General features: G+C 44.1%; 1 protein-coding gene and 1 long non-coding RNA gene across 3 annotated transcripts in view; one reads left to right on the forward strand and one right to left on the reverse strand.

Annotated features, from left to right (window-relative positions):
- LOC131665221 (uncharacterized) overlaps positions 1-23,951 on the reverse strand; it is a 55,533-nt gene extending 31,582 nt beyond the window's left edge. Inside the window, exons 1-2 of one of the 2 annotated variants that reach the window (XR_009302007.1) lie at positions 23,341-23,951; positions 22,960-23,237 (exon numbers count right to left, since the gene is read on the reverse strand). This is a non-coding gene — a long non-coding RNA (uncharacterized LOC131665221). Of the gene's footprint in view, positions 1-22,959 lie in introns of both variants that reach the window. The other variant, XR_009302006.1, reaches the window with a different exon arrangement.
- LOC131665220 (UPF0489 protein C5orf22 homolog) overlaps positions 1-25,748 on the forward strand; it is a 349,516-nt gene that overhangs the window by 284,196 nt on the left and 39,572 nt on the right. The window lies entirely within an intron of this gene.

A 25,748-nucleotide genomic window follows, 5' to 3' on the forward strand; every position in this document is an offset into this window, starting at 1 on the left:
CACCAGCGGCGTCGTACAGCTGCCAAGATAGGTAAACCCGAAAGAACCAACTAGAGGATCCTTCTCCGTAGGGTTTTCTTCTTTCGAAGGCGAAAGAGCCCAGAGAAAAAGCTCGCTAAAAGGAAGATCGCAGTCTGATGACACCACTGCCGCGTGGCGCGGACCAATACCTCGCTGGCAGGCAATCTATCATGTCGCACCTTCTATCTCTGGCTTTTGCTGCACTTGCTGTACTTCCCCCGCGAGAATATACGCATAGCTTCCAGTATATTATGCGGAGTGTGAACACGGAATATGCTAAACATAAGACGGATATACTCCGACGATTGTACGTTTTGAACGAGTCGACCGAGCAAACTTTATTTCATTCTTCTTAGCTAAACGTTGAGCTTGATAGACTCGGGGAACATTAATTTCCTCAAGTGGTGGCAAGAAAAGACCTCCCGAGCACGCGCATATATATCTTGGATTGATACACATGAAAAATATGCCGATCTGCGCGGATCATTCGGCAATGCGGCAAAGCGTCGTCTGCGAGGAGCTTGCGCTGGCTTTCATTATTTTAAAGATACAAAACTCCGTGCTCGCCTGCTCTAAAGCGTATTTCGACAGCGTTGGATTGAGCTCGGCTAAGCACGCCTCCCTGCCATCCATCACTATGTGTATCGTTATTCTTTCGTCGACTAGACACACTGCCGACATAAACCAGCTGCTGCGTTTGAAAAATGAACGTGTTTAAACTTTCAGAGAGTTCTGTGTGAAATATTGTACGAAGTAGCAAATGCAGAATAAGCATAATTTTTGCAAAATTGAAATGGAACGCGCACGTACGTGGAAAAGCAGTAAGAACCAAGTAACGCAGGGACAAAAAACAAATGGAAATAGCGTATTTTTAGGGAGCATCGTGACTGGCTGGCGCGCTCTTTCAATCTTGAAGAGGAGAGAGAGAGAGAGAGAGAGGGAGCGAGAGAGTCGAGTTTGCCGTAATCTTGTTTGCGAGGATATCGAAAGTTTGGCCATTGCCTCGGTGATATTCGGCAGGTTTTTATGGGGCCGTTACTTCCGGCGCTAGTGATACGGAGAGAAAGAGAGAGAGAGAGAGAGAGAGAGAGAGAGAGAGAGAGAGAGCATCCTCGGAGATGCCGTACGCATGCATCTTTTGCCGTCGCGCACCCCGCGGCAAAGGGAAAAAAGGAATGGGCAACTCTTCCTCTCACTCGCATCCGCGGAACTTTTACGACGACACTTTCGCGTTTATGTCGCGTGTAAATCTCGCTAATTTCATGACTTTACACACGCGCCATCTGACTTTACCACTTTGCTCGTCGACTGATATTTGCCGATATTGAATGGCGCGCCACCAGCGATTACACTTTTTCTTTTCATCCGCTACGCAGGCGTAATTTGAGATTTCCCCTGAAGCTTTCCTCCACATATATTTGCGAATTCGAATTTCATTTACGAGATACAGCATCGCGGCAAATATCAATTATCGTTAATCGCGAGTCACAAAAACATGATGGACGACTCTACGAGGAACCCATAAAAATGTATAAATTTTCAAAAAGATAATAAGAAAAAGATGAGCGGTGATAATCCGAGCGGTTAACGCCTGTTTTTTTTTACTCGTTCTCGCGTGTTTTTATCTGTTATCTGGCTTGGGATGGCTGAGAGGAAAAGGGGGAGGCAGGTGGTTCATTACGTTCAGAGAGAGGAGAGAGAGAGAGAGAGAGAGAGAGAGTGCGTGGCGGGCGCTGTTGGCGGAGCAAAGAGCTCGGCAAGCGTGCGGAATGGAATGGGTTCTCCTCTGTTCAATAATTAAGTGGGACCTGTTGCATCTCTCGCCACCCCGTTCTATGCTCACCGGCCTATCTTCGCTCTCTCACTCTCTCCGCGTGTACTCATCGAGAATGCCAACGATCCACTACTACCCTAGTCTTCGTTATTCTCGCCAATTAAGCCAGTTTCGATGCCATCATTTTTACGACGCACTATAAACGGGCTTCGTTGCGTCAATCAATGCTTAAACAATCGAGCGAAAACGAGCTCGTTTACTCGCTATCTGTGTCACTTTCTTTTTACGTTTCAGCTGACTTTTTAATGGGATTTTGCCCCTTTAAAATACTGTCAGTCACAAAGATCTCGTATACTTGGCGATAAGCATATTATTGCCCGAGAGAGGCAATTCGAGTTTTCTTCTTTCGATTAGTACAACGCGAATACACAGCGCTATAAAATACATTAGGATAAGATGGCACAGCGAGAGAGTGTAGAGACTGGTCGCCCGTCGAAATGTAATTTAAATCGAACAAATTTATTTTTCATCGTTGCGCACCCCAGTGTGTCTGCGTGCGTAGTTGCTCGCATGGAATATATCGCGTCGTGCGTTTTTTCCTTCCCCGGCCAATCCCTTTATACTTCTTACCCTCGTGCGCGCACACGCACACACACACGCGCGCGCGCACTAAGGAAGTTCGATTTGGAAAAAAGCGTCGATCGTGCTTGTGAGCAAGAGAGGGCAAAAGAAAGCACGCTCCACCCTTTGAAGGAGTTTGACCCGGCCCCAAGAAAGCGGTCCTCTCGGGAGCAGCAGTAGGCAACCTATAGCGGCCCCTATTTTTTTTTTCCTCGTCACCGTCGTTGCTTCTATTGGTGTGCGTTTCAGTACCTTTCTGTCTTCCGTGATCTATACGTATATAACGTGCATCAAAGTCAGCCAACCACATGCATGACATAATCCTTGTCCCTTGCGTCCTCCCCATAGTCAAAGCATACACAGTAAAGCATCCCCAATCGATATGTCGTCTCTGTTTCTCTACCTTCTTGCTTTAAGATCTCCACCCTCTTACGAAATTGCTGGCATGGCAAGAAATAAACTTGAATATATGCGAACTCGCTTTTCCGATAACGCCATTATATTTAATTGAATTTTAATTCAAATAAATTCAATCTGCTTTGATATACTATATTTTTCATCGCACCCGTTACAGCTTTAAAAAACAGGATATCCGTTTTTTTATTTCGAGTTTCCAAATTGAATTCAAACTTTTTTATTCGCTCACTTTTATTAAATATAGTACTGTTTCGCGTCTCTATTTGCACAGAACTGTGACGAATATAACAAGTTGAAGCTAACTCAATAAAAATAGTGAAAAAAAAGCACTTGGTAAATATTTGGAAGTTATTTATTTCATTGGGGTAAATTGCCAAGTTGTATTGGACTCGTTCTGGAGAAATAGAGAGGGGGAGACTACTCACATGACTGGATCTTTACATAGCGCGTACACGTCGTTGGTTGTATAAAAAGAACAGCCGTTCTTCGGCAATCTCAGCCAATCTCATCTTTTTTTTCTTTCTTTGTCTGCCCCGTCGGGTTTCTTCGTCTTCGCGCTCGCTCGCGCCAACCCACTTACTTCGTTCAGTCACCCTCGTCCAGAACAACGCCGACCCAATTTTCCCATCCTCTTTTCCTTCTCTTTACTCTTGAATAAGAATACGCTCCGCGATCCGAAATTCGACTTAATAGATTTTTAGGTTTTTCGCGGATAGCGTCGACGATCTCTAGATCGGTCTGATTAGCCCGTTTGAGTATCGTTATATATGCTGTTGTCGAGATCTCCCAATCGAAAAGATGAAACATTTTCAAATGTATAAATATTCCTGTACGGCTGTTGAGCTTAACAACGTGTACCGCGTAGCTTGTCGATGCTATTCGTTATCTTGGCATATAGACAAGATCCCATTTTTAGTTTGCCGCGGGATTTCGTCTTGTGATTGTTATTGTTGGGTTGGCTGGCATCGAAGATGTTGTGTATACGTCAGTTGCCGTGCGGAGCGAATGCCTCGGAGCTGGTAAATTGCGTCTCCGCGATTTCTCAAATATATCACACACGCGCGCGCGCGCACGAGAGAGAGAGAGAGAGAGAGAGAGAGAGAGAGAGATGCATGATGCAAAGTCGAGCCGAGGCAAAGTGAGAGAGAGACGTAGTTATAGCGGCGCAGAGTCGAGCTGCTCTCAGACGCGTATCAATTTTGAAAATAACAATCTCCGCAGCAGCAGCAGCAACAGCAGCAGTGGTGGCGTCTCTGGCTCCCTTCGTTCGCGCAAACACACAACGCTGCGGGCTTCTACTCCTTTTCCTCCTTGCCTCCTTATTCGTTCCAGTTCAATTTCGCTCTCTGCCTTCTCCTTCTCGAGCGAGGCTGCTGCTGCCGCTGCGATGCAAGCTCTAGCTGAGCTGTTTCCTTTCTTCGCTATGTTTCTCTCGCGTAATGGTCCTGACGTCTGTCGGAATACGCAAAATCTTATTTCGCCGCGCGGAGCCACGCCAGCAGTGCTTTCTTCCTCTCCGTGCGACGACTTTCTCTCTTTCTCTCTCTCTCTTGCTCTCGTGCGATCCTTCGATTTCAATAAATCGGAATTCGCTAGAGTCGAGAGAGCTGGAAATGCGACGGATTCCGCGCCATCTCTGCGGTCTGATGGCCATCCTCCCGCTGCTTGCTCTGCCTCTCTGATGCCTCTACTCGTGAGCGACGTATATGGAGCCACCCTGCTCTCCACAATTTCAAAGTCTATCCCTTGAATTGACAAAATTACAACGCCCCGCGAATTTCCACGCAGTGCGCACCTATTTTTACTTGCTTCGACCTTCGGAACCTTTTTGTACGTCCGACTGGCCGACGGGAAAACAAACTCGATACGGTTATTTTTCGCGAATAACTGCCATCGGATCATAAAAGCTGGCATAAAAATATCGCACCGCGAGATTTTCAATTTCCGGGGGAAAAATCCGAGCTCTTCGCGCGGCTAATCTCGAAAGGAGAGCGCACATAAAGTCAGAGGATCCGCTCTCTTTTAGCTGGCAAATCTTTGGGTGGCGTTGACGTCGCCGTAAAGCAGCGATAATGCGTGCATAATAACTGCAGCATAAAAAAAAAAATAGTGGCGAGCGCGCGTGACAAGAGGAGACAGAGGGATTTGGCCGAAGTAATGAGATATATGGGCGCCGCTGGCGCGACGCGACGTATCAGCGGGGGCGGGGGCTGATGCGCTGCCATGCGGCCACACGGGGTCGGGCCACTCGATCTTGCGGCACCGTATGTCGTGCGCGTGCTCGCTAATTTTTCACGGTCTATCTGGCAACGCCATGCTTCCCCGTGCGAGCGCCGCTTATGTTTTCTCCGTGAAAGCCATTCGCAATTGCAATCCGATTGCAAACTTTTTTAATATGTTCCTTGACAAGATAACGCGCTAAAGATTTTGTTTGTAGCGTGGAGGTATTTATTAATATTCTTTATCGAAAAATTGGATATTGGAATCGCTGTAGCTGATATTAGAAAAGAGTGTTGCCATAATGTAATAAAAAAAATCCACATTGTTGTTGATATTATTAGACGCCAGTCCCGGGGAAATATTACGATTCCTCATATACAGCTCGCGCGCGCGCGCGCGCGCTTCTATTACCGCAGTGGCGTAAAAAATAAAGCCCTAAGCCCATATTCAAATATACGCGACGGATCTGCGCAACCTCTCTTACGCGCGGGTCCTATCAAAAAAGAAAAAAGTGGAGGGAGGAATAAAACCAGTGTATAGCCTCGTATATACATCTCTCGCGGAGCTGCAGGAGAGAAGCATCAGAAGACAGTCTCCGAGGATAAAGGATCAAGGCTCTGCCGAATATACGAGCTTCTGGCTTTCCATCCGTATTGAGCCCGAAGTAGCGGCAGCGCCTCTTATCAGTGCGCCACGGAGTCTATAGGCACCGTCCTTGTCGTACGGCGATATCATCCTCTCTCTCTCTCTCTCACTCTCTTGCTGCCGGCGGCAGTTTCGCGGATAGTGGAGTTCTTAATATCGAGCATCATCGTTCATCCCTCGTGCATACATGCATGCAAGCGCCCGCATAATGCTACACGGCTGAAATCCACAGCCGCGCGGCGCGCTATGAAAACAATAAGCGGCCCTCTTGATAAATGGTCCCGTGTTCCCGCGCATAAGACACTCGCCATATAGCGAACCAAACGCGGACTCACATTGGCGCCTATTTGCTATGCCTGCGCATTCGTGCCCGCGCGTTTACGTCCATCTCCCAGCCTACGTCTCTGCCACGTGTTATATGCCACGTCGGGAGGATCATTCTTCTTTGGCAAGAATTTCAGGCAAACGTCAAGCGAGTATCTGCTCTAGCGCGCTAGCACTGAGCAGACGACTCGACGACGCCGCCGCGCACGGGCGTGAAATTGAAAAGACGCAAGCAGTCAGTTTTTCAAGCCAACTGCGCATTATAAAATCCATATAGCAGATTCATTTAGAGGCCACTTTCCTCTCCGCCTGAAATTTCTCTGTCTCGCAACATCTCGCGCGCACCAGGGAATACATATCCGTCATGGTGTTTCCCGTCCTCGACGCCACCGCCGCACTGCTGTACCGTCCCGCCTTCTACATATCTATACGCGATACATCACAGCGCGAGGGCGTATGGAAAACGCGCAACACAAAAAAAATAACGACGACCAGAGAGGAAGATATGTAGAACGCCAGCCGACACGTCTGTCTTTTATGTACATTTTGCAATGCGCACAGCCTTGCATACACGTCTAGCGGCGTTCTTCCGAAACGAAAAATTATTGAGAGCTGAAAAATGCGCCGAGGTCCCGTTATTAAAAAGGTTTTTTTTTCACCTTGCGCGCGCGTTGTTCTCTTTTCTGCGCTTAAAAAGGAAACATACGCAAACGTAAAAACCACGCGCTCTTGTCATCCAAGTATGCAAACAAAAAGGACGCGAATTTCGCACGCGGTTTCGTCATTTTCAAAGCCAGACGCAAGAAAGAGAGAAAGAGAGAGAGAGAGAGAGAGAGAAGCTAGAGGGTCTCGCTCGTTTTATGGATTCTACTTGGTATCGCATTCTTGGCTGTCCTGAAAGGAGACGAGCTGCCTGTGCACGAGATAAAGAGAGAGAAGAGGCGTGGAGAAATATGTATATGCCTTGAAGGAGCGAGGCTTGGCGAAAACACACAGGAAGAGGAAGCCACGCCATTACGCCTCGTGTGCGAGCTCCCATAGTTTTCCTCTCCGACTCTCTCTCTCTCTCTCTCTCTCTCTCTCTCTCTCTCTCTCTGCGTCTATATCCTCGCTCATAGCTCGTATCTCTTTCTGGCTTTATACCGCATCTCTCTCTCTCTCCCTTTTCTTATCCCGCCGGAGGAAACATTCCCGTTTGAGTGACTTGCGCATGGCGTGCGAGAGAGAAAGATAGAGAAGGAGGGAGGCGAAAAATGTTATATCTAGCCTGGCGTATATCTTAGCATCGCCTTATATTCCAACCGCGACATGGGGATACCGATACTTTTTTCTGCGCAAACAAAGGCTTTGCCGTTGACGTCGAGCTCCAATCCTCGTGCTTCCGGGAAAAATATTTGCGGTCTGACTCTCACTGACTCGTTCTACTGCCGACGCGCGCACGTACGAGAGACGATCCATTGTTATAGACGCGCGCCAGCATCGAAACTGTTCTCTATTCAATTCTTTCAATGCTTCGCGATGGCAATCGCATTGCAATATTCACATTTTTTAGCAATAATAACATTATCATGGCTTTCGGTTTTCAATAGAAAAGGAAATAACACACTCGACTGTTACCATGTTCATGCCATAATAAAAATGTGTAGGTCAATGTTGCGAATTCAAAATTTACATTTGAGGTTTTCGAAAATGCTTACCTAACCATTATTGTTGAGAAAGAGTCGAATAGTTGAAAAAAATTATGTTTACCTGCTATAGTTTTAGCATACAATACAATACAATACTAAAGTTCTTTTCACTTTAAGCGTGTATTCGTAATCAACCTTACTCCACATTCTATTATTCATACTAACGTTGATACCATTTTCCATATAAAGTTATAGTAAACTATGTTTTCTGTATTCTAATTAATACAACAATAAAGCCAATTTTTTTTTAGAAAAATATTTTTTTTAGTACAATTGTCATTATTAGTTAAATATCTTAGATAAGAGTTACAAATGCGTTTGTGAAATGCAAAAAAAATTTTTTTTTAATAAAAATATGATTTGTGTTTGAAATAACAGAGCTAGAGCAACGTACCTATAAAGTAAATGAGCTCAATTTGAGAAAAAATAATAAATATAACGATGATTTATATCAAAAAAGTAAAATTTTAGGATGTCATTTGAAAACATTTGAATGTTTCTTCGTGAACAGCTTTTTAAACATTTAAAATAAGGTCTCAAGGAATTTGACAATGAAAAAAGGCACGTAAATTTATATTTGTGAAAAATTTCAGAATGTACCATAACGACAGAAATAATAGCTTGTAATGTAACTGCCACAACTTATTTCAAAATTTCAATTTTTTGCGTATAAAAAATTGAATATGATATTGGTCCAAAGTTTTTAGTCTTTAAAAGAGTTCCTCTTCTCAAAATAAACTATTCTAATGGTCAGAGTTAAACGTGCCTTCAAAAAGAAAAAGATATAGACGCGTATAGATGATATTATTTCGGTTTCCTAGCAAAGGAATTTCCTGTTACCTGTATATTTCAATGTACTGTATATTAAAAAAAATGTTCAACGCTAATTCTTTCTTTTCTTCATTTATTTATCGATATAAAAAATGAAAAAATATATACTTGACGAAATTTATTATTTGACATATTGTCACTGTATATGACTGGAATGTTTGAACCGATTTGAGGGAAAATCAACTCAACCGAGAAAATGAAATTTTTGAAGTATATATCAGTTACTTAAAATATCTGCAATTGAAATAAATGTCAAAATGTGTCCAAATGAATTCCGTTTGATTTAGACAAAACATGTCATTTCGAAAATACAAAGTCGATTTGAATTCTACTATTTAGTCAAATAATACAATTTAAATATGGTTACAATATATACACAGGATATTGTAAACAGAAAAATCGTAGATATAGTTACATCAAACAAATATTGACGTGATGAGAAGTCAAAAAAAAAAAAATCAAAACAAAACAGCAGCACATATATAGAGTTAGTGAAAAATCATCACATACCTCAAAGTTTCTTGTTGCTGATTATATTTATATTATGTTTTCGTTTCTTATGTTTAATTCTTATTGTTTCAATAAACAATTTTTCATCTGTCGATTGAAAAAAGTTTATCCTCTATAAAATTGGATTGTTCAGCGTATTTTAGTTACCTGACCACTCTGTATTTTTTCCGAAATAAAATAATAATTTTTTTTGTTCATTATCTTCTTACACATTTATTTAAAACAAGATAGCACCTTAAAGTCTTGTCTTTTATGCCTATCTGAAAGTGAATCATTTCTTGAAAAGCATGTGCTATCAGTATAAAAAAAAAGTTATTTATTTTTTAAAAAGCAACAACTTCGCGGATTTGCCTATATATACAAACTAACAAGTTAAAATGGAATAGCCATAAACAGGTAGCCCGAGGCAGATATAGAATCTTGGCAAGCCTAGGAAGTCAATAATAGAATTAAATCCGCAACGCACTTTGGCACGTTACTCGTCGTTTCTATTGGAGCTAGTGCATACTCACTCCGGCAGTTTCATTTCCGTGCTTTGCCTCTCTTTCACTCGCTCGGCATGCTCGTTTACAAGTCATTGTTGAAAATTGCAAATTCTCTGTCGACGACAACTACGAATGCATTGTACATTCTATCGGTAGAGTCACCTTGGTTTCTTTCTGACTATTGTTATTTTTATATTTTTTTTTTTGTAGTTAGTTTTCAGTCACGGATAGGAAACCCATTATTTTATAATTACGATTTTATTACACGATTGTTACTCCGACGAGCAATTAAAAAGAATATTACAAGAGTATTGCTAAATCTGAAGCGAATGCAAAAACCACTGGAATCAGTCGAGGGAACACGTTACGGGACGCTAGTTCAGCGTTGAAGCAGTCTATTCTAAAAAATGTATTCTTTCAGTAATCCTACTATTTGGGAGTGAAGCCAGGATCCTCTTACAGGATGAGTTTTTTTCTTTCAAGAACGAGGGCGAAAGAGCGAAAAGAGCAGAAAGAAGAAGGATAAAAGTATGAATATAAGAAGCGCGAGAGCGAGCCAAGTAGTCGGTGTGAAACGAGAAGGCGTACGCGTGCGTGGCTAGCTCTTTTTCTTTCTTTCTCGGCTCGTACGGTCCTCTCCTCTTTCTCTTGTAATTCACTCGCGTGAAATCAAGTATAGTGCGCGAGATTTGCATGCGAGCCGAATATGAGCTGCAAGAAGAAGAAGAAGAAGAAGAAGAAGAAGAAGAAGACATCCCGTGAAATAGACAGAGTGTAACAGTGTTGTATGTAAGCCGGGTAGCTGCTTGCCACGCTACTCTCATCCTCGCTGCTCGTGCCGGTAAAGAGCCTCGCCGCGGCAGCGAATAAAAGGAGAAGAAAATGTAGCGAAGAAGGGGGCGGGCAGCTGATGCCGAGGAATATCCTTGCTGGAGTCTGAATAGCTATCCTCCGCGACCCTTCCGAATATGAGAATGTATGCATGAGCCCGGTGCATTGCAATGTTTAATAATAATATAAATATGACTTTTCTCTCTCTCTCTCTCTCAGCAACATATGCATATACGCGCTCTCGCGTTATAGCGTTCTCGAGTGGAGCCAACTCTGCAGCGCCGGGGGCGAATATGCCCCGCGCACCACGCTGAATACGCGCCCGACTCCCTCGTTCGACTATGAAATTGACAATTCCGCCACTGCTACCCGCCCTCCCTCTCGACCTCTTCCCACTGCAACGCCGCTTCTTTATTTGCTTGCTTACTCTTGAGAAAGAGGCGAAACGCTGATCGCCTTTCCATCGTGCATGTCTGGCTTACGATCACTCTCACATTTTCAACAGTTTCAAAGTCACCCCGAGCAAACGACTTGCAGCAATGATAACCAGGCGGGTAGCAAGTAATTGAACAGGCTTGTATATGTGGTCGACAAGCTGAGGACACTCCAGAGACGACGTTGGCAAAGTTGAGTCAACTGTCAAAGGACCGCCGGTCATATGTCAATTGTCATAAGTTGCCCAAAAATATTTCGAGGAAAGAACGACATCGTAGTGCTCCGTGTACGTGCGCGATAGTATTCGCGATATGCAATGGTACTCGCGCTGGAAGCAACATTTCCATTTGGCCATAACCTATCAAGGAGCTTAACTCGAGCTGTGCAACGTATATATCTCTGGGCAGAGTTTGCCAGCTCTCAGCCGCAGTGGTGGTGATTTTTCGCGAAAAGAATTCAGTTCCACGGCGAGGACGGGAGGGGGAGAGCCTACGAACTAATCTCGGCGCGGATTTGGCGTCTGCGTATAGAGTAGAGAGAAAGCGCGGATCGTAAGGACCTAACGAGCTGGTTAACACGTTGAAGCGGGCCAGCCGTAAAGGGAAAGCCGCTCCGGGTCAGGATAATGTTGGGCGGAATTGCCGACATCAGGGCTGTAATTTGCATCCCGAGATCCGCGCCAGCAAGAGAAAGCAGCTTGCCTCCGAGGGTGTCGTGCATTTGTCGGCAAATGTACTGAAAAATCGCGGCCGCCCGCCCTCGGCAGGAAACTCGCGGCTTGTTTCGCCGCGAAAGCTCGCACGGGATGAGTTAGCGCGCAGTCTCGCCGCCTCTCTAACTCCTTCGCTCGTCCCATTGAACTGCAGCCATACGCATCGCGCGTCACGATGCCCCAAGATTGCCAGTCGACGAAGAGCGTTCAGGTTGGCCGAATAGCTGAGGCGCCTCGCAGCGTCAGAACGAGACTCGAGGAATGAAAGTTGTCAAGAGTCTTTCGATCCGCGTGGAAGAGCTTCTCCGCGTAAGTTGCTTTTCGACAGGGGAAAATCTATTGTACCCGAGCGCGAGAGCTGCCGCTCACTATCTCGCGTGAAATATTCCCGCCTGACACGCCAGCCTCTCTCGCAGCAGAGAGAAAATCCGATCAGTCGTAGGTAGCTGCCATTTGGCGCGTTTGGCGTCGACAAAACAGTAAATTTCGCTCGGCTCGACGCGACTGCGTCATCGGTGCGCCTGCCACGACGACGGCGGCGGTGACGAAGACGACGACGACGACGACGACGACGACGACGACGACATATCCCGAAAAACCCGGCCGCGCCTTGTGCAAACGGATATTTGATACAAGCCGAGCCCCCACCCTCCCATTCGTTGCAATAAGGCACAAAAGCACATGTACACGCAGCCACTCTTGCACACAGACACGCGCGCGCGAGCGTACGCGGCGCGAGGTGTCGGAGAGAGAGAGAGAGAGAGAGGCGGCGCTGCGACTGACAGCTACATTTATACGTTTCGCGGATTTTCCATATCGAGATTCGTCGAGTGCAGCGCCTCCGTTCTCTTTCGCTCTGCAAATAACGCGAGCGCGCACGCACAGAGGATTTGTATCTGTCAGAAGTTGGAGCTCCGCTACTCGCGCGCCGATTTATCGCCTCGCGCCTGCACTCGCCGAGCTTCTTCGCCAGCTGACATCTGCCTCGCCTTGCGTCGCCACTTGCTACTCACTGCTGCCGCCACTGCTGCTAGCGCAACTGCTTTGCATCCGATGCGCGCGGCTCCAGCTGTCTTGGGCTACTAACCCTTTCGCTCTCCCCGCGCGACTAACCCTTTTCCTTTGCGGGCTAGCGCACGGCACGTACCATTGGTCGTTTTGCGTACGACGCTCGGCTGCTGCGGCAGCGGCAGCGGCAGCCTCGCGCGGTGCGCCCGACCGATAAATCAAAAGAGATTTCGGTTGTGTGGTGTGCTCCGCGCGCGACCCTGCGTTACCTTATACTCCTTTTTTCTACTTTTAATGTATGCATCTCTCTCCCTCTCTCTGCCTCTCGACTAAGAGCGTGAGACCCGGGTTCGGATCCTGCCTCGACTTATGTATTTGCTAGATCAGATAACCGCACGGTGGACTAGGAAAACTCGTTGCGATCGATCCAAAGTGCAGTTCGAACTGAGGCAAGTTACAATGAAAGGTCCGCCTGAAAAAGTTAATTAAACCCAAGCCTGCCTTTTGATTATTCTTGCGTACAATCGAACGTTTTACCGTTTCGCGAGCGAGAGGAAAGAGCGAAAGGAAACAACTCATCAAGCATGCCTTTACAGAGCGAGAGCGCGGTATTTCATTGCAGAACAAAAAATATATACGGGGCGAGAGAGCCGCCAGTTTAATTGAAAATGCTGTTTAATTAAACATGAAAACCGATAGCGGGCGCGGGTCGCGCGCCCAAAACAGATTTGCACGAGCGCCGGGTCAAAGTCAAACAGGAGGTTGTAGCACAGCGCTGGATTTTGTTTCTTCAGCGCTATTGGCTGCACCGTTCAGTTTATCGATTGCTCTCATTTGTTATTTTTCAGCGTAAATACGCGCCGGGGAGAGAGACAGAAAAAATTGTAATAAACAGACTTTGCAGAGAGAGAAAGAGAGGGCGGCGCGACGCGGGGCTCAGTCGCGATGGCTGGGATGGGTGACGCTCTCGCATATACGAGATCATTAAATTGGCTGCGGCTCAGCGAGTTCGACAGTGGCGGTGGCATATATACGTATATATCTCGCGCGGCGGCTTTCGTTAGCCCTTTTAACTTTTTCAGCCGCGCACTCGCTCGTCGGGTTTTCTCTCTAAATATATTTGCAAATATTTACGAATCCCCGGCGATCCGGCCGGTAATCTGCTCTCTGCTAAAGTGCCTAGCTGCTAGTTCGCTTGCTTGCCTATACCTGCGCACGCGAGTAATCAGGTAGCCTCGGTCGCTCGAGTATTTCTTTTTATTTATTGCCGATACGCGCGGATCCCTCGCGCTTTACCCCATGATTTTCCCTGCTCTAAAATATGCAAATGACGCAGCGGCATTCCGGGACAGAATGCAGCGGCTGTCTGCCTGCCTGCCTGCCTGCCTGCCTGCCAGCCTGCTTGTTTGCCGCCCTGGCATCGCTCAGTTTCATATATTTGCATGACAGTGTTATTCCGCTTTGGCCGTGCGTACCGATTGCTCGCAGCACGTCGTTTTTTTCCTTTGCGATTTTTTTTTATTCCACGTCAGTCACATACGGGGTTCGGCTCGTGAGCTCTTACGAGCTGTCAGGCTTTTGTTCATTTTTTTACTGATTGACACATTCGAATATCTTTTAGCAACATCGGCTATTTCGCAACTTGCATAATTTCAACGTATTAATTTAAGCTTATGTATGTTGACAAGCGCGCCAAGATTTATTTTCTTGTGCAAATAAGACATGTTGCTATCAAATATGTTCGACACCTGATTATTTAAAACTAGACATTCGTGTCATTTTCTGCAATTAAAAACTTCCGCGCATTTTGATTTAGGTAAAAATTTTAGATCCGTAATAAAAGTAGTTTCGTCACTTAGAAATAGTAAACAAATGATCCAACTCGAGAATAACGAGGTGCACGATTACAATAATGGACGCGTATAAAGCCGAAAAATAATAGAGCGCAGAGCATAAAAGCAGAGGACAATATGAGGAGGAAGAAGAACGAGAAATACTTAGGGAGCGATTCAGTTCTCGCTCTCTCTCTTTCTCTCTCTCTAGGCACATTTGCATCGCGCTAAAGCATCGCGGCCTCACGTACATAAAAGCCAAAAGCTCAGCCGGCCCGATTTGCATAAGTGTCTCAGCAGCTGGCCCGAGTAGCGAACCGACAAATACATACGAACACGCGCAGACACACACGCACACGTCACGATTGACGCTCTGGGCCCTTTATCGCTCCGCATGATGGCAACTTCCGGCAGTCGCGCTCGCGCGAGATCGACTGCCGCCTCAATTAGCTGGCTGTGTGCCTCCGGCGGCTCTTAATCTACTTTCGCTCTTACTTGCGAGACTTTTCGTGTCGTACGTCATTCTGCTATCGGCTTCATCTTTTGTAGGCGAATTTTTTTCTCCTTTTTATTTTCCGTTAACCTTGTATCTCGACGGCGCTGAATATTTGATTAATTATTTACGATTTATTAATGCCACTCTGATGAAAAAAACTGACGGTTTGTGTTACTTTCAAGAGGATTAAATTTATATAAAAGAAGATATCATCGCTGCAAATTCATCACCGAGAACGAATTTTAAAATTAAATTTTTTGTTCTCATCAAATGCATAATTTTTACGTTAACTAAAGCTTACGGCCCGCGCTAGCAAATTATGGTTAATTACAACGGTTTATATTAATAGAGGAAAATCATGAAGTTAATTGTTGAATTATTGTACAGGTATTGGAGTTGAGATTAAAAAAATGTAGGGAGGTGAAAAGCATGGCTGTCGTCGGACGTGAGTTGACTCGCCTCGACGAATCTCTCATATGTACGCGGCTAAGCTTTCAATTTGGACGGAATTGAAGAATTTATCGAGGCTCTTGAACCGTCGGCACTGGAAGGGCTGACGATATGTATTATGCGTGCTCCAAGTTTTGACGAAGGGCTGCGTCGAGCCTGTGGAGGAGGCGGTTGTCCGTACATGTTCATACGTATGCGTGTTGGTGTCAGTGACGTGTGTGGCGGCCATTACCGCTAGCAAGAAAGAGACAGAGAGTGAACGCGGACGGTGGGTTGCCTGGCAACGGCTTTTCAGCCCCCACATACTCGCACCACCCGCGACTAACCCCCGAAACCGAGCGACGCTACGTGCGTGTGAGTCTCATGCCGCACACGCGTAACTGCACGCGTGCCATGCCAAATGCCCTCTCCGTGCCCGCAGCCATACGCATATGCGCAGAGACTTGGCGAGCCACGCGCCAGCCATGGCTTCTCGATAACTTCCAGGCGGACGAGCGGCCTCTTCCGTTTTTTCGATGCTGCAGTTGTGTGCGCGCTGCCGACTTTCGAAAATCGATTTGCCGCCGAAGATAGAGGCCGGCAAGTTCTCAGCGAGACGAGTCAAAAGCGCCCGCCTAGTTGTCTGAGTCATCCTTAAACCCGTCATCGATTTTCAATACGCTTGGCATTCACAAAACATTTACCTATCCATATAATTATATCGTCGAGGTATCACCATTTCCCATTCCATTAGTTTCCACGAGAGGCGCGCGTTATTGACTTTGACATTGGAAAATTTCATTGAGAATTCCTTGAGTGTAACGTTTTTATGCCATTGCTCATCTACACTGGGCGAGATTAATAAATTGATCGACCGTAACAATCGGCTCGACTTTGCTTAATAAATGAGTTCGTTATCAATTTTACTTTGAATTCAATTGCCAAAAGAATAACCGCTGTTGCATCAGGGCGTAGAGATCATTCGCTTTGAGAATAAAAATAAAACTTGAAAAAGAGCTCGATAAATGATTGAGATTACAACGTAAAAATCGCATATAACGCTTGAAATCGGTTGTGAGTTAAAAGTGCGTTAGAAGTCAACGGGAATTGACCTTTTCTCTGTCGGGGCTTATCTTGAAATGGTAATACGAATCGGCATCGGGCTTACAGTAAGTATCTCAAATTGGGTGTAACATTCGGCTGTTGACTCTCCGATTGAGAATTTAAGCGCGCGAGAGAAAGAAATGGAGATAGAGGATGCGCTCGTATCGAAAAGGCTGCGCGCCTCCGCTCGTATCGATGATGGGTCGATAAACACGGTGGTATTGTGCAATCAACCGCCTATTTGGTGTCATTGTGCCGACAGTTAGGATACTCTCTCTCGCTCTCTCGCTCACTTTTTCCCTGCGTGAATCTGTCTGCATTGTCCTCGGCTCTGTCTCTCTCATCTTCTCCCCTGAAGGGGTTGCGCAATCATTTTTCAAGGGGTTGCCTTCTCCCGTACGTCGGCTACCTGAGCCGCCTGTAGCGGGACTCGGCCCGTCAATTTCTCTACCTGCCCCATTGTGTAAAGAGGATCTCTGATCACTTGCTGCTACCGCTGCTTGCCGCGAGAACGCTTTTTACTCCAACTACAGCTCCAAGTAGCTGCCTCCGTCGTGCTCATTATTCTTTTTTTCTCTGCAAAAGGAGTTGAGCTATTGTACAAGGTGTGTCATTTGTGGCAAGCCGGAGTTATTCAAAATTCCATTTTCAAAACCTATTTTTTATGCTTCTACTTTTTCGTCGAATATTCGTTCTTATTTGTTCAGAAATACGCTTTTTTCTACTGATCGATAACAATTCAGATCTCAATATTTGAAAACAACCAAATGTCAGATAAAGGTTGGCTATTGACTTTTGATTAGTCGAATGTATCTAGAAAAATTAAACAAACGCGTTTTCAAACAGTTTCAAATAGGAACATTTCTTCGAATCAAATTATTCAGGTTGACAAAAATCTAATGGAAAATCTTCAAGATGATTCAAGGTAAAAATGTAAGTCATTAGTATGAACACATGCGGTAGTACTGGTCGGGGGCTGTTGAAGCGGATATTTAATAACGAGTCACGTATGAACGAACCGTCGGTGCGCTTTCCATATAGATTTCACGGGAGAGTGAGAGGGGGGGGGGGAGATATTATTTCCAATTTTTCTTGCGCACAAAGTGGTGCACGACTACGTCGCGAAAAAAGGGAGGTAGGCGGGGGCAAAGAGAGAGAGAGAGAGAAGCAACGAGGTAGAAAAAGAAGCTGCCACGGGTATAGGCAAGAAGAGATGAAGCGAGGGCTGGCTAATGGTGGAAAATCCGTCGGCTGAATTGAAGCGAGACGTCGCGAAATTGAACAATGTACGTATGTAACAGATATACGTCGCGTCGCCCGGCCGCGCGCAAGAGCCTGCGACTTGTATAGCTCCTCGCGCGCGAATCCGACATTTCCTCTCTCAAATATTCAATTTCCCCTTTTATCAAAATGATATCCCGGAAAAATGATTTGAAATTGCGCTTTTACCGTTATTACACAGCGAAGCTCGCTAATTAAAGTCTAACGTTAAAATGAGATTAGAGATGTTGCGCGTCGGCTCGAAGGGCACTCAACGAAAGATAAATATTTGCGGCAGCCGTGCCAAGCGAGTTTTCGACATATCTAGCGAGCATTGTCTGCAGCTCGACGAGGCAACCCCTTTGGACGCATAGTCCCCTTATATAGATATATAACTACTTCGCGCTCCAAGTTTTTTTACACGGCATTGACAAAATAAAATAACGCGAGTAATCGAAATTTATGGGCGAGTTACGTGCGCGCGTCGAGCCAGCGTGAAAGTGCCTAAAATGCATACGATTACCCCACTATGGAGCACAGAATGAGGATCTCTACCGATACTTTAGTGTACGCGCGGAAGGAGGGATGGAGAGATAAAAGGGTTGTATAAAAAGGCAGGGTTATTTACCCATAAATCAGCTAAGTAGCCTTCTTTCTCTCGAGGACCACTGAAGCATATTTTTTCCACAGCTGTTGCTTACTCGCGTTCTTTACTATTTTGAATATACGTTTACACGGGCTTCCCGTGTAATAACGGCTATTCATAACTGCCACTGACTTTGCTTGTCGGCTGCCGAGATAATCGACAATGTGTCGAGAATTAAACCAACTACTCGTCCGACTTGGCTGCATTTTTTCATTATCGACCTCTCTGCCAAACAATTAACTTGACTGTCAGTTATGTTTGTGTGTGCAAGGTTTGTAGCGAGCACCTGTTAATGGCAACTTATCGGCTCGACGAAACAGTTACACGAAACCGTAAAAAGTAAATAAGAGCGTACCGCAACAGCTTACCGAGTTGAGCCGTAAAAAGAAGAAAATAAAAGTTGTGCAAGCTCGAAATTCGGCTGGTGGTGGCGAGCTATATCATTATCGGCGTAACCGATCTTCAAAGCAATTTGGCCGAAGCAGAGAAAAACAAGAGTGGCGACGGAGCAAAATCAGACAGTCGCGTAATGTCGACCCACAAAAAAAGGAGATGAACAGGAGGAAGGAAGGAAACGATGCAGCCGGGGCGCATTCAGACTGAAGGACATACGACTGCGAAAAGGAAGAAGGAGCAGCGCGTTGCTGGTCTCGCGATTAGTTCTCAGGCGTGGATCAGTGGCAACGTCCTACGGAGGAAGAAGAGGGAAAAACACGAGAGCAGACAGCCAGACAGACGTATAATTTTGGGGATAAGATCTAAAATATGGGCTGCGAGCCGAAAGAGAGAGAGAGAGAGAGAGAGAGAGAGAGAGAGAGAGAGAGAGAGAGAGAGAGAAGCACAGCCGGGGTTCGAACCAAGCAAGGGGTTGAGACTCCGAGACAAGGTAGAGCGTTCCACGCGCCATGTGTGGAACGAGCCGATGCTCGTCTTCGAGAGAGAGAGAGAGAGAAAGAACGAGCGTTCTAATTCGCTTAATTTTTTTCTACATCGGCTTTCGTATCTTTAGCTCAGATGTGCACTTGCGCCACTATGCACCCGCACCTCGCCAAACTTTCTTCCCTGAAATGTAAATGAGCCGTAGATTTATGCGCGCGCGAGAATTGACGACTGGAACAATGCACGCGAGACCCATAGAATGCTGTATCCTGCCGATTCTGTTGCGCGCGGATATTCGGCAATCGGTCGCGTCGTCGTCGTCGTCGGACGAAAATCACGAAACCGTTTATCGACTTGAGCATGAAATTGAAAGAGCTCTTGTTTGCATTTTATTGGGCCGATTTTATTGGCAGGCAAACGACGAGTGCGTCCCTCAATGTCCGGCTCGGATTACCGCCGAGCTGTAGGCGCGCTTGCAGCACGCGCTGTGCGTTACTGCTACGCGCAAAAGCCCATGCATTGAACACGATAATTTGCATGGAATCTCGATTGGTTTAGCATAATCGCGGAGCTATTTAAAGGGGTCACTTTGATAAGAGGCTATTACAACGAGGAGTAGCAATTTAGTGCGCGCTTTTGGCCGTTCGCTTGACAAGTCCTTCTTCTTCGTCTTCTTGTTTTTCAGCTTTTTATTGCGAGTCACTTTGCCCGGTACTTACCTTGGAGTAAAGCTGATTTTCAACGAAAGAATTTACGGTAACGACTCTTTTGCATGACGACGTCTTTTATCTGCTTTTTGCAAAATTCTGATTGCTATTGTACTACTTCAAACGGGACTCTAATTTAATGCCGTATATATTTTTTTTCAAAAATGCTCGACTTTGTATTCGAGACAAATGAGACATTCGCACGAGCTAAAATATTGTAGAAGAGTAGAGAGTCGAATCCGCACCAACAAAAGAAAATCCCCTGTGGTAACTGTAGGTATATATTAATTAAAAGCAGTTGTCTAGTACGCGTACTGGAAGTACAAGCAAGCCTAAGCTTCCCGAGTTGAAATCTATAGCTCACACTAGTTACAGTACGCACGAACCTCCCTTCGGAAACCCTTTTTTCGCTCAGAGCGAGCGGGCGGGTGATGCGTGTCTGTATGCTTGTCGCGGCAGCAGAGGCCCGTGCGCGCGTGTAAACTCTTTGTATAGCGCATAATGAATTATATTTTTCTCAGTCAGCCAAGCATAGATTATCATATTTTTTACTACCCAACGTGAAAAAAAAAAAAAAAATAAAAAGAACGCTGAAGCACCCCTAGTCACGCACGCATTTCCCTACAGAGAAAAAAGGGTACGCATAAATATTGTCTACCTGCGGGGAGAAAGCACTCGCGCTCGCGCATGTCAAACCATTCAAACTTTTCTCGCGCCTCGTAATTTTTTCTTAGCTTTGTGTTTAAAACATTGATAACGCGTGTGCAGCCGTGCGCCCCTTTTGTAATGCAGTGCCCGTCCCGATTCTACTTGTCATTTGAGCAAGTCGTTTCGAACGAAAACTGCGGCGGCACGCGAACAGTTTTACGCGAAAGAGGAAACAAGTAGGCTCTATTTTCAGAAAAATTGATGAACTTTCGAAAAAAAAGACAATAAAAAGAGCAACTTAGCGTGTATCTATTCTGTAGTGCAATTTTATAAAAAGGGAGGATCCGTCTCTTAGCGAGTCCACCGGATCCGGATATAATTTTTTTACCTGCTCATCCCTTTGCATATGCTCTGCACGCACTATATACCCATAATATGCGCGCTATCTAACTGAAGAATAGCAGGCAAAACGCAACATATGCGGTGGGCTGTTCATCCGCATTCGCTTAGATGCGCGTTTAATGACGCGACGAGAGATGCGCTGCAGATTTCACCTGGCCTTGCAACTTCTTTTTTACGGTCTAATACGATTCCTGTTTTTTTTATTTTTTGACTTTTTCCCGCTCTTGTCTAACAGACTGAGAACGATCGAATCGATTAAGTTTTTAATATACTTTACTGAAATTTATGAAAATGACCAAATAATCAATAAACTAATAGTTCATACTAGCATTTTTATAAAATTATATAATACATTTATTGAAAAATGTATGAAATCGTAATTAATTCTTAAACAGTTCTTTTCATTAGAGTTGAAAATTAATTTTCACATTTTGTGGTCCTGTAGTAATACAAATACGTCAAAGGATCATTTTACAATAATAACGTCTAGGTTACATTGAGTATCACATTTTCAATATGGCCACTATGGGTAATACGAAGGTACAAATTTTCATTCGTGAAACATCGTGATATAAAAGAAAAGTATTTATTGAAAAAAAATGTCCAATGGAAAGTAAAACTTGACCTAGAAAGGGAATCAGGGCCACGGCATAAAGATAAAGAGAGAGAAAGAGAGAGAGAGAGAGTGAGTGGGAGATGGGATTGCGGGCAATTAAATTGCTTCGAGTACACGTGTACGCTGAGGGAGCCTGCGTAGAATAAGAGAGGGAAAGCAGAGGCTTAAATGAAAGCGAATATAGGTATATCTGTAAGCCTGTCGCAGAATGAGGCGGCGGTGGTGGCAGTTTTCTCCACCTTCGTCCGTGGCCGCGTAATTATATATGCAGGACGCACAATGGCTCCCGAGGCGTGGCAGATACAGGCAGGCAGGGGGAGAGAGAGAGAGAGAGAGAGAGAGAGAGAGAGCTGTAAGCGTGGTAAGGGGGCCGCGAAGGGTTGATGAGTGCAACCGGTGTCTTTCCCCCACTCTCGTGTCTTTAATCTACCTCCGTCTCGCTCGCTCATTCATTCATTCTCTCACTGGCGAGCCCGCCGCGAGTTCCTCGCCTGTCACCGGAAACGCGCGCAGTTTCGCACGAAATCTCGCTCAAGTTGGACGCTCTCTTGCTCATTCTCTCCTCTCTCTCTCTCTCTCTCACACACACACACACAGACGTAGCTTAATTAATTCGCCAAGTCTCATTAAGCCTTTCGTGATTATCGCGTAATTGATCACGCGCTCTTTCCATCTATTCGCCACCACGGAACATTGTGTACTCAAGAGTTTCAGATCTAGTGACAACGTTACCGCGACTTCTTCAAACTTCTTACACTTCAGTTCACCCTTCATCTTTTTGAAACTTAATTTTCATTTTTTTAATTGGATCCAGATAACAGTGCCAGTTTAACGACAAGTGTTTTTTTAATAAGTTCGTCACGCGCAGCTTCGCTTCTATATTTATGAAAATTTTAATTTCGGAGATAAAGTTGTTTCTCATAATTCGAGAAAAAGCCCGCGTAATGTTGATTTGCAATTCAGCGAAAATGTTATTTTTTAACAAACGTCAAAAGTTATGAACATAGTATGGGAGCTGGGCGCGCGTCGAAGCGTCCGGCGGCCGCGTCACGTCCGCTTTTCAAAATTCAAGTTCCGTTTCCGGCGAACACGTAATGCACTTATCGACGCATTTGCGCTACTCGTTTCCGCAGCTATTTTCGACTGATTTTTTTTTACTTCTTCTTCAAAACACACAACGCGCTCAAAGAACACCCCGCGCCGCGCGTGTATCGAATAAGTAAATGAGATTGATAGTGCCGGCGCTCGGAAAATGCACATCAATCGCAAATTGACGTCTGTTGTAACGGTTGCCGAATATGCGATCACGCACAGAGTAATGCGGTGTGTAAATAAGTGCAACGTATTTTTGAACAAGTCTAATAAATGTTATATTATATGTAAAATTCTTGCATTTAGTTAGGATAATGTTTACTCACGTGCGTTCTCCCGATGTGGATTGACGCTATTGTTCGTTGGGCCTCGCCACCTCGTACGGAACAGTATCTTTATAATAGATACCGAATGTATTAGATAATTATTTCAGTACTCAATCCATTCCTAGCAATCGAGAAACTAGTCCCATTCGACTCGCCGAGCACGTGACAGATTCAAAGATAATGTTTCAAGGAGATGATATAGAGAGGATTTGTTTCTTCCAAGTGCATTTTTGTTTGACGGTTATTTTTTTTCTGGGCTTTACGCTTACGTGTACTGCCTAAAAAATAATAAATGTAAATTCAAGTGAAAAAGTTAGAATGAAAATCAGCTGTGAGTAGTACAAGTACGAGTAACATTAGCCTTTGTTTATGTCAGTTTACCGGGGATGGACAGAATTGTAGGATAGACGAGGGGATGAGATACCACGAGGGTGACGTGCCAGGACGGAGTCGGAGGAAGGACTGAAGCTATGAGAGCGGGAGCGAATCCTGCCATCTCGAGAAGCCGTCTGATGGGAACTGTACAGTCGAACGTCGCGACGCCGTGCGCTCTCGGGGGCGTCCTATCTTCTCCTCCGCGCGCTCCTACTCCAAGCTCCAACAGCGAGAGCGCGCACACGTGTAGGCCTTGTGGTGTGTACACTGAAAAGCCGCCTGCGCGCGCTTTCCTCTCACACGCAGAAACTTTCTCCCGAATTACCTCACTCGATTCTCGCTACTTCGCTCGCAACACTTGCAAACCTCTGCCTACAGCTGTACACACCCACACCGATCCTCAACTTGCCCTCGAGTTATAGATGTCTTTTGTTTCGAGCTTGTGCAGAGCTGCCGTTGAAAGTTCAAAAATCACGGATGATAACTTCTCGTCGACTTTATAAGCCGGGCAGATGTGTTTTGTTGCTTTCAAACTTGCTGTATGTTTGCATTTGATGAAACGAGAACTAACATTCCTTCTGTACTTTTTCTCAAATGTACACTGACTTCTTTATTTCATGGATTATTGTTTTTAACAATTCACATCGACGATGTAGCTTTTACTCACATCAAATTAGTGGAATATACTTTACAGATGGCATTGACAATCAAAGATTCGTGTAAATATGCACGAAAAGAGCTAATTGGAGACATGTATATTTATAATTAAAAGAATTACGTTTGCTATTAAATTGCATTTGAAACGTTTGTAAGTATATGAAATAATTTTAACTTTTTACGAATCAATTCTTGTCCGTATAAACTTCACAAAACAAAATTTTTTCATCGTATTTAAATATGGAAAAACCAATATGGAAAAACTGAAGAGTTTTAGAGAAAATAAAAAAATTAGAAGAAGTACATACATCAATAGTAGGACTCCATAAGAACCGCCTAGCCAGTTCGCTTCGGCGCACAAGTTTCGCAACCCTCGTTTCTCCCCCATACAGTGGCCGCTTTTACGCAGGCGTCAACATGGCCGACTCATGTAGCGCCTCCCGCATCCTATAGAAGACTGGACTAGCCTTGTTAAGCTTGCTTCAGTAATTAATAAATCGTCATTAGGTGCTAACGTGTTGATCGTGCTTGTCTTTCCTATGTGGTAGATCTAGTTTCCTTTGTATTTACTTCCATGTGATATGGCACGTTGTAGTTACAAGCAAGGATCATCGTGATAAGAAATGCTATCACAAAGCTTTACGACCATGATAAGCAATACGACATGTGTGTTAAGAACAGTGTCCTGTGTCTTATTTTTTTAACTAAACTCTAAATGAATAGTTTTTATTATACTAAAGTTGAGTTGCATTAGCTTAGATAGTATTTTTCGTATTATGCTTAATATGTTTAGGCTTGAGTTGGATTTTTTCTCAATTAAAAAGTCAGGGGTTGTATCCACTAGCCTTTGGAGTATAAATCTCGAAATAACGCATTGACATTCAATATTGTTTGGTCAATGGTTGAATAATAAATGAATAATAATAAAAAGATTTTTTTCCAATTAAAAGTAATGTTTTTGTCAGATAAGTTTTATTAATTATCGATTATTGATTAGATATTGACAAAAATATCGAATAACGTTTCTGTTGTGTTATTTTTAAACTCATTAAGAAATGTTCATGAAAGAACTGCAATACTTGTTAGCAATCTGTGAAGTTTTATAAGGTGAAAAAGTTATCGGACATCACATTTGTCCTTGTTTTTCTTTCAAACGGTATATTCCATTATGTCTTATACGTGAACATGTCAACTGACATCTTCTTAAAATGTGCTAATATTCGTGATAAAAAAGTTTATTTATTATTTTTGCTGAAGTATTTACTATTACCAAAGTTGAGTAGATAATTGTAATTACTTTTTCATAAAACTTTTCGACAATTCCATAATAATATAATGTAGTATCTTTCATTTTTTGAATAAATATATTTTTCAATAGATATAGTTCCAATTAACGATATGTACAGATTATGTTATAAAAAAATTGTAAATGTCTGAACAGTATGCTTTCTCGTATTCAAAATTTTATTTATTATATTTTTTATACTGCTCATTATTAGTGAGAGATTATGAAAACTACTTAAATGGTATTTCTGATTTCTGTCTAAATCGGAAATATTGAAAATATTTTATGTACCTACACAATTAATAATACTATACAAAATTTTTCAAATGCATAAATATTTAAAGCGCTGACAAAACTAGGAAAAAAGCCGTAATATATAATCTTAATATTCCTGAAATATCTGTATTTTACTTATTAATTCAAAGCAGGGTATGAGGGTGACGTTTTTTATGTCTGCCACTTCTATTTAAGC

This window comes from Phymastichus coffea, unplaced genomic scaffold (assembly GCF_024137745.1).
Source record: "Phymastichus coffea isolate CEN01 unplaced genomic scaffold, Cenicafe_Pcof_1.1 PCOF00048, whole genome shotgun sequence".
NCBI classification, from domain to species: Eukaryota; Metazoa; Arthropoda; class Insecta; order Hymenoptera; family Eulophidae; genus Phymastichus; species Phymastichus coffea.